The 8,756-nt window shown below is 39.5% G+C and overlaps 1 non-coding gene across 1 annotated transcript; it reads right to left on the bottom strand.

Annotated features, from left to right (window-relative positions):
* Nucleotides 1-7,280: 7,280 nt before the first annotated feature.
* On the bottom strand, nucleotides 7,281-7,384 carry LOC124527371 (U6 spliceosomal RNA). The gene has a single exon (XR_006965835.1). It is a non-coding gene; the product is annotated as a U6 spliceosomal RNA (small nuclear RNA).
* Nucleotides 7,385-8,756: the final 1,372 nt, after the last annotated feature.

Consider the following 8,756-nt stretch of genomic DNA (forward strand, 5'->3'; position numbering starts at 1 on the left):
AACCTCTCTTGCATTTTCAGCCAATCTATACATTACAAAGCATCAAGGGAGATAAGGTCAAGTTAGAGACACAGACAAATGCATTAGAAACTACATTTGGCTTTCAATATGACGTCGGGAAAGACATGATTGATTGACTGAAGTATTGAAGTATGAGAATGAAACAGCTTTGAAAGGGGTTAAGAAATTAGATGGTTTAATTCTAAAAATATGCATAATACCCCATTTGGGTAATCAACTGATCACACACAATATATTTTTGCAACACAAAAAATTTCTGAAAGCTTACCCAAAAGAATTATTATGGTTACTTCTCAGGGGAAGATATGGAAGTGTGCACGGGGCATAAATAAGGAAAACTTTACAAACATTCTGCATACTTGTATACTGTTCGAATGAATTACTTTAAGGGTATATTATTAGATAGAGAAAAGCTTAATAATTTTAAAGGACAATATTTAATAAAAGCTTATGGAGCGATAAAGGAAGTCTTGACAGTACTTCAAATTATACTTAAAAATCACAAATAGTGGGGTGCCTGGGTGGCTCAGTTGGTTAAGTGTCTGACTTCGGCTCAGGTCATGATCTCACGGTCTGTGAGTTCGAGCCCCGTGTCGGGCTCTGTGCGGACAGCTCAGAGCCTGGAGCCTGTTTCAGATTCTGTGTCCCCCTCTCTCTCTGACCCTCCCCCATTCATGCTCTGTCTCTCTCTGTCTCAAAAATAAATAAACTTTAAAAAAAAAATTTTTTTTTTAAATCACAAATAGCAGGGCACCCGGCTGGCTCAATCAGAAGAGAATATGACTCTTCATCTCAGGGTCATGAGTTTGAGCCCCACATTGTGTAGAGGTGACTGAAACAAATAAAAACAATAATCTTAACAAAATCGTGAATAGTATTTCCCTTAGTAGTTATATAAATTTCAGTATCAAATTTGGATTTTATCTTTTAATCAAGTACAATATACACAATGTCAAATGGACAAGTGCTAGCAATTCTCTGAATGGTACACAAATTCAACCCATTTTCATTTCTTCAATGACTTTAAATCACGATGCTAAAAAGGCATCAGTCCTTTTGTTCATGAATTTTAATGAGTAAGCAAAATTAAACAAAGAACACTACGTAAGAGTTCCTCTTATTAATAACAGCATACAAATACTACAATTCCATTCATCGGTATTTACGGAGCGTCTATAATAGGCTCTGTGCTAGGCCCTGTGGGATGCAGAGCCACCCTCCGCCCTGGAAGAGCTCACAGTGCGGTGACGGAGATCACTGAGAGCACATGATTAATTACAATAGAGTATGATGTGTGCAAAAGAATGTGCACAAGATACAAACATAGCACAGAATAAGAAAGGATTATAAACTCAGCAGGTTAAGGAGGTCTCATAGAGGAGGGATGTGAAGGACAAATAGATTACTAGTTAAACAAAACGAGGAAAGGGAGGGCGTTGGAGGCATGAAACATCTTGGTGTTCTCAGAGTACGACGTGCAGTTTGTTACTGTTGGAGCTTAGGGTGGGAGGAGTGGAGCAGCAGGAAGGAGATGAGACGGAAAAGGTGGTCAAGCTGGAATGCGATGAGTCTTGTGTGCCAGGCCAGGAAAATTGGTCCATGAGGGCAGGAGTGTGTCTGTCTCGTTCACTGCTGACATCCCGAGCACAGTGCCTGATGCACAAGTAGATCCTCGATACATGTGTATTGAACCATTAAATGAGACCGAGTTGGGGAGAAAACCAAAGAACACGTAGCTTTAGACACCAAGGTCAAGGCCAGGGAGCTTTGAGAAGGGGGATACCGGTGGACGCAGTAAAGGCAGGGGTTTTATACTCCACAACACAGGCATCTTTGTGAGTATAAAAGGCACTATTTTGTTAAATGCAAACACATAAAACATTCCACAACTTTCATAACCTGTTTTTCTGTCCCTCAATTTTTACTATACCCAGGTCCTCAGCAGATGAAAGTATGCTCGCAGTTGGCTAGTTTCCACCATCAGATGGCACAAGTCTGAAGACAAGCCTGAGCTGGGGGCTGGAATTGGCAGGGTGGTGGGGAATGGGGGGTGGAACCACTGCATTGAAAAGGTGCCCCCTCCCCATTCTGACTCCTGTTTTGCCATTTGGTTCATGATATCGGCACGGCTGTAAACATAATGGGTGCCCTGGTTCTTCTTTCACACTGCTTCTACCTCTACTGTCATGGAAGGTTGCCACTGGGGGACAATGCTTTTTAGAAGGGATCCTATGCTCTTGCCCCCTCCTTGCCCAAGGCTCTGGTGCCTGTACGTCTCTCAGCCTGGGGGAGGCTTTGATTAGGGGTCAGAAACCATTTCCATGGAGTGCTGAGAGGAGAATATGATTGCAGTAAATCGAGGATGAGGAATGATTGTGATCCCAGAATTGTGGCTCTGAAGCACGATTTTGGTCTTAGAACAAAATATACTCTCTTTAGAAAGACAAAAAAAATCAGGAAAAAAAATTTAGCTTGGCTCTGTACAATATTCCAGTATTATAACAATTAGAAAAAATATACTGCATGCCCCTTTTTACGTTCTATCTATCATGCTCACGTCACCCTTTTCCTTTGCTTATTACTGGAATGCTCTTCCTGTCCTCCCTGCTTATGAAACGTCTCTTGCTACCAAACGTTCCTTCCTCCACTTCTGGGAATATTTCACCAAATATCTTTGGAGAAGACTCCTCCCCTATTGTTTGTCACTGGTTTTAGTGGGATAGACTCTATTCAGAGCTCTAGAGTAGGCCCAGATTGGTTTAAAGCAATCATTATATCCCTTTGTCCAAATCACCATAATTAATTTAAGGGTTGACACCCCCTCCCCCCCACCCATCATCTAATTAGAGCCGACAAAGTGCTAGTATTCATTTACTAGGGATTCTGGGAAGGAGGTACTTCCTTGCTTTCTCTCAGCTCTACTGGAAAAGACTATCTTCTGGAGGGATGTGATATGAAGTTATGAGGTCTAGAGCTGAGGCACATGTTTTTGCTGCCAGGAGGGAAACCAGGTAAAGAACAAACTCAACATCATCTCTCACTCCCTTTACCACAGATTTGGTACATTAGTACTAAATCATAGCATTAGATAATGGGCATAATTATTTACCAATATTATAATAAGATAATACCAAATATTGTCATTAGAGCTCATGGCTAGATTTAAAGATTTCAAAGATTTAAATTCTAGAAATGCCAGTGTCTAGGTGTATGACGTAAGGAACATTTCTTTTTTTTTTTTTTTTAAGTTTTGCAAATTTTTTTTAACGTTTATTTATTTTTGAGACAGAGAGAGACAGAGCATGAACAGGGGAGGGTCAGAGAGAGAGGGAGACACAGAATCTGAAACAGGCTCCAGGCTCTGAGCGGTCAGCACAGAACCCAACGCGGGGCTCGAACTCACGGACTGCGAGATCATGACCTGAGCCGAAGTCGGACGTTTAACCACCCAGGCGCCCCATGGAACATTTCTTAAATTTCCCATGCCTCTGATTCTTCATCTACGAAAGGGGAATAATAAAATGTAATATAATATTAGTGGTAGAAAATTTTCACTTCCAGAAAAGCAGTGGACAAAGCTAATGCTGCAAATCCACCACAAACAGTAAGAAATACAGGATAATATACAATAACAGCAGTAAAGCCTAATGCATATTTGAGTTTAGAAGAAAAAGAAGTTCTTGTGTGTCATGACTGAAGAGTGAAGAGTTTGTAAGTTGATGTCTTATTAGCTCTGGAGAAGAATATTACCTGTGAGTAATAGCTAGGTATATTGGTCAAGGTTCTGCAGGGAAACAGACCCAATAGGATATATACAGATATCCATATAAGAAGAGATTTATTAGAGGCACCTGCGTGGCTCAGATGGTTAAGCATCTGACTTCGGTTCAGGTCATGATCTCATGGTTCATGAGTTTGAGCCCCACATCAGGCTCTCTGCTGTCTGCAGCAGAGCCCATTTCTTTGGATCCTCTGTCCCCCTCTCTCTCTCTGTCCCTCCCCAATTCCGACTCTCTCTCAAAAATAAATAAAACATTAAAAAAAGAGAGATTTATTATATGTATTGGCTCACGTAATTACGGAGACTAAGAAGTACCACAGTCTGCCATCTGCAAACTGGTGAACGAGACAAGTGGGTGGTGTAATTCAGTCTGAGTCTAAAGGCCTGAGAACCAGTAGCACTGATGTCTGAGGGCAGAAAAAGATAGATATCCCAGCTCAAGGGCAGGGAGTCAATTTGCCCTCCCTCCATCTTTTTCTTGTATCCAGGCCCTTAATGTATTGAATGCTGCCCACCTGCATTGCTGAGGGCAATCTTTACTCGTCTACCAATCCAAATCCTAATCTCTTCTGGAAAACACCCTCCCACACAACCAGAAATAATGTTTTACTAGCTATCCAGGCATCCCTTAGCCCAGTCAAGTTGACATAAAAAATTAAACATCCTACTGATGTTTTGATTTTAATACCCACATAGGGAAAGAAAATGAACCCTTAGGTCTATGGGAAGTAGAGAGTTAAAACAGATTTCTAAATAAATCTGGGATGTTTTCTGATAAAAAAGATATGCTCCTTAGCATAGTGAGATAACAAGAAAACTGTCTCTACCTGGGCCACAGTTAAAAAAAAAAAAAAAGGAAAGAAAATCTATTCTCAGAAATTAGGATTCTCAGCCTATATCTCCTGGGGACTTAGACTTGGAGTTTATGTGATCTTCATAGTATAGGAATGGCTTAAATTGACAAATTAACACAAAAATGGTGCTAAGTTATTGATTCCTCTGGGTGCCTGACGTGGGGGTATAGTCCCACATCCTAGTTATCACAGTGAAAGATCTAGTAATGACAAGCTCACAAACCAATATACAGCACCCAAGGAAATACTCTAGCATGAGTAAGAATAACACACAGAAAGACTAGCAACCCCAAAAAATGGATGTAATTGAACAATCTGAAAAGGACTGCAAAGTAAACATATTTGAGTATTACATACATAAAGAAAGAATTTTATATCACCAGAAAGGAAAGCAAATACAAGATTGTGACGTAAAGTACTACAGTTGCTTTGGCAAACAACCTAGCAATTTCTCAGAGGGTTAAGCATAGAATAACCACATGACCTTGCAATTCCTCTCTTAGTTATACATTCAAGAGATAGGAAACCACATGTCCATACAAAAACCCGTACACAAATGTTCATGGCACCATTTTCCTAATAACAAAAATGCGGAAAGAATCCAGATGTCCATCAACGGATGAAGTGATATATTAGATGTGGTATATCAAAACAATGGAATATTACTTGGTAATGAAAAGAAGTGACTTACTGATACATGTGGCTATTACATCAATGGGTCTTGAAAGTAGGCTAAGAAGTTAATGACATAGCTATATGTTGTCTGATTCCATTTATATAAAAAGTTCAGCATAGGCAAATATAGAGACAAAAAGCAGATTAGTGGTTGTCTCAGGCTCACAGGGCTGGGAGGATTTGAGGAATAATGGGTAAAGGGGTAAGTTTCCTCTGGGAATAATGAGAATGCTCTAAAATTAATTATGTTGATGGATACACAATTCTGTAAGTAGTTTAAAAGCCATTAAACTGGACACTTTATTTTATATTCTTTTATTTTTAATTTTTAAATGTCTATTTATATGAGAGAGAAAGAGGTAGAGCATGAGCAGGAGAGGGTCAGAGAGAGGGAGAGACACAGAATCCGAAGCAGGCTTCAGGTTCTGAGCTGTCAGCACAGAGCACGACACGGGGCTCAAACTCATGGACCGTGAGATCACGACCTGAGCCGAACTCAGATGCTCAACTGACTGAGCCACCCAGGTGCCCCTGAATTGGACACTTTAAATTGGTGAATTCTATAATATGTGATTTATATCTCAATAAAGCTGCTTAAAAAATGATACTATCTCAATAAAACCTTAGAAAAATAAGATACTCCAAGAAAGGAATAGGAAGATTTGAAAACTAACCAAATAAAACTTTAAGAGGTGAAAAATATAATCATAAAATTGAAAACTCAGTAAGCAAGTTAAAGAGAAAAGTAGGCACGAATGAAGGGAGAATTGGTGCACTAGAAGATAGATAAGGATATTAATAGGAAACAACAAAAAAAGACAAAGAAAGAAATATATGAGAGATTAAGATCCTACATTTATCTAATAAAAGTTCCAGAGAAAGTAGAGATAATGGAGGAGAGACAATATTTGAAGTGATAATGACTGAGAATTTTCCAAAATTGATGAAGGACTCAGATCATCAGATTGGATAAGTGCACTAAGTCCTATGTAGGATAAATAAAAATAAATTTCTGCCTGAGATTTTTTAAAAAATGTTTATTTATTTATTGAGAGAGAGAGAGAGAGAGAGAGCACAAGCAGGGGAGGGGCAGAGAGAGAGGAAAAGAGATAATCCCAAGCAGTGTGGAGCCTGATGTGGGGCTCAATCCACAAAACTTCAGATCATGACTTGAGCTGAAACAGAGTCAGATGCTTAACAAATTGAGACACCCGGGTGCCCCAGGGAGGGATGTTTAAACTTATTCCATCTTCTTTGGAATAATTATCATAAAGCTGGACAGAAAATGTTACTAGTTAATCAATGGAAAGTAAGTGAAAGAATATTGATTATCCTAATAAGCATAAACAATGTATTTGTTGCTCTATCACATGTAAACTATGGAATTTAAAAAAATGATTACAGGGGTGCCTGGATGGCTCAGTCACTTAAGCGTCTGACTCTTAATTTTGTCTCAGGTCATGATCTCACAGTTGTAAGATCGAGCCCCTTGTTGGGCTCAGGGCAGACAATGGAGCTTGCTTATGATTCTCTCTCTCTCTCTCACTCTCTCTCTCTCTCTCTCTCTCTCCCCCTCTCTCTCTGCCCTTCCCCTGCTCATGCCCATGCATGCTCACTTTCTCTCTTTCAAAATAAATAAATAAACTTGAAAAAAAAAAGATTACAGGGGTGCCTGGGTGACTCAGTCAGCTAAGTGTCCAACTCTTCGTCTTAGCTCAGGTCATGATCTCAAGGTTTGTGGGATCGAGCTCTGAGTCAGGCTCTGCACTGACAGCATGGAGTCTGCTTGAGATTCTCTCTCTCTCCCTCTCTCTCTCTGCCTTTTCCCTGCTTGTGTTCTCTTTCTTTCTCAAAATAAATAAGTGGACTTAAAAAAAAATTACAGTTAGTTTCATTTGTATTAGTGTTATTTTGGTTCAGGAATTTTATTTTTAAAATTTATTTTATTTTATTTCACGGAATGCTTCATGGATTTGTGTGTCATCCTTGTGCAGGGGCCATGCTAATCTCCGTATCATTCCAATTTTGGTATATGTGCTGTTAATGCTAGTGCTTGGTTCAGGAATTTCAAAATGGGTTTAGAATAAGCTCTTTCATTCTAAACCTAATATTTTTTTACCTCCAATACAGTTTGAATTAGTTTCCTGTCACTTGAAACCAAAGAGTTCTAAATAATATACTTACCTCCCATAAAGATAGAGCAGCATAAAATAAAACAGAGATAAGATAGGTTCATTAAAATAAAGATTAAGTGAATATGAATCATGTAATAAAGAGGGAAGTATAATGCTCTCACCAGAAATTTTAGGCTAAGGATAACTGCTGTAGTTGAGACCAAACTTACCTTGACTTTCTTAGCAACCAAGGGAAAAAGGAACCTCAATAAATTGCTTTGTTCTCATTGTCAAATAAAAAAGTCCATTTCTTCATCAAGATAATGGAATATTATTCAGCCATTAGAAAGAAGGAAATCTCAGAGTGCATGGGTGGCTCGATCGGTTAAGCATCTGACTCTTGATTTTGGCTCAGGTCATGATGTTGCAGTTTGTGGGATCGAGACCAGCATTGATTGGGCTCTGCACTGACAGTGTGGAGTCTGCTTGGAATTCTGTGTCTCCCTCTCTCTCTGCCCCTCCCTAGCTTTCTCTAAATAAATAAATAAATAAATAAATAAATAAATAAACAAACAAACATTAAAAAAAGAGGGGGGGGGTGCCTGGGTGGCTCAGTTGGTTAAGCATTCGACTTCAGCTCAGGTCATGATCTCAAGGTTTGTGAATTCCAGCCCCGCATCAGTGTCTCTGCTGTCAGCACACTTCAATTCAGATCCTCAGTCTCCCTCTCTCTCTCTGCCCCTGCCCCGCTTGCATGTGTGCTCTCCATCTCTCTCTCAAAAATAAATAAACATTTAAAAACAATTTTTTTAAAGAAAGAAAGCTTGCCGTTTACAATAACAAGGATGGAACTTGAGGGCATTATGCTAAGTGAAATAAGTCAGACAGAGAAAGGCCAATATTGTGTGTTATCACTTATATGTGGAATCTAAAAAAAGCCAAATTCATGGAAACAGAGTATGATTTATAGATCATCAAATATTGGGAGCCAAGGACCCTCTATCTGATGACCAGGATTAACTGAATTTGTCAAGGGAGAGGAAGTGAGTCTGTGGTGCTGATCTTATGGGGTAATCGGGGTTCCCTTTCCACAATTCTATCAACAGCAAGGGGCTGAGCACAGAGGTAGGTACAATATTAGCTGTCCTGGCTGAGTGACAAGTTACTGAAGCAACCTGAAGAACTTGCTCATAAATTCACAGGAAGCTTCTAGAAAGAACTGGAAAGAGTACAAAGGGAGTGAGCAATCCTACAATAATGGTGGCTGCCAGAGTCAGAGAAAGGGTGTTTATTAATGCTAATGTGATCAAA

Source organism: Lynx rufus, unplaced genomic scaffold (genome assembly GCF_022079265.1).
Source record: "Lynx rufus isolate CCGP_SWC_20201006 ecotype Redwood Valley unplaced genomic scaffold, mLynRuf1.p SCAF_5, whole genome shotgun sequence".
Classification (NCBI taxonomy): Eukaryota; Metazoa; Chordata; class Mammalia; order Carnivora; family Felidae; genus Lynx; species Lynx rufus.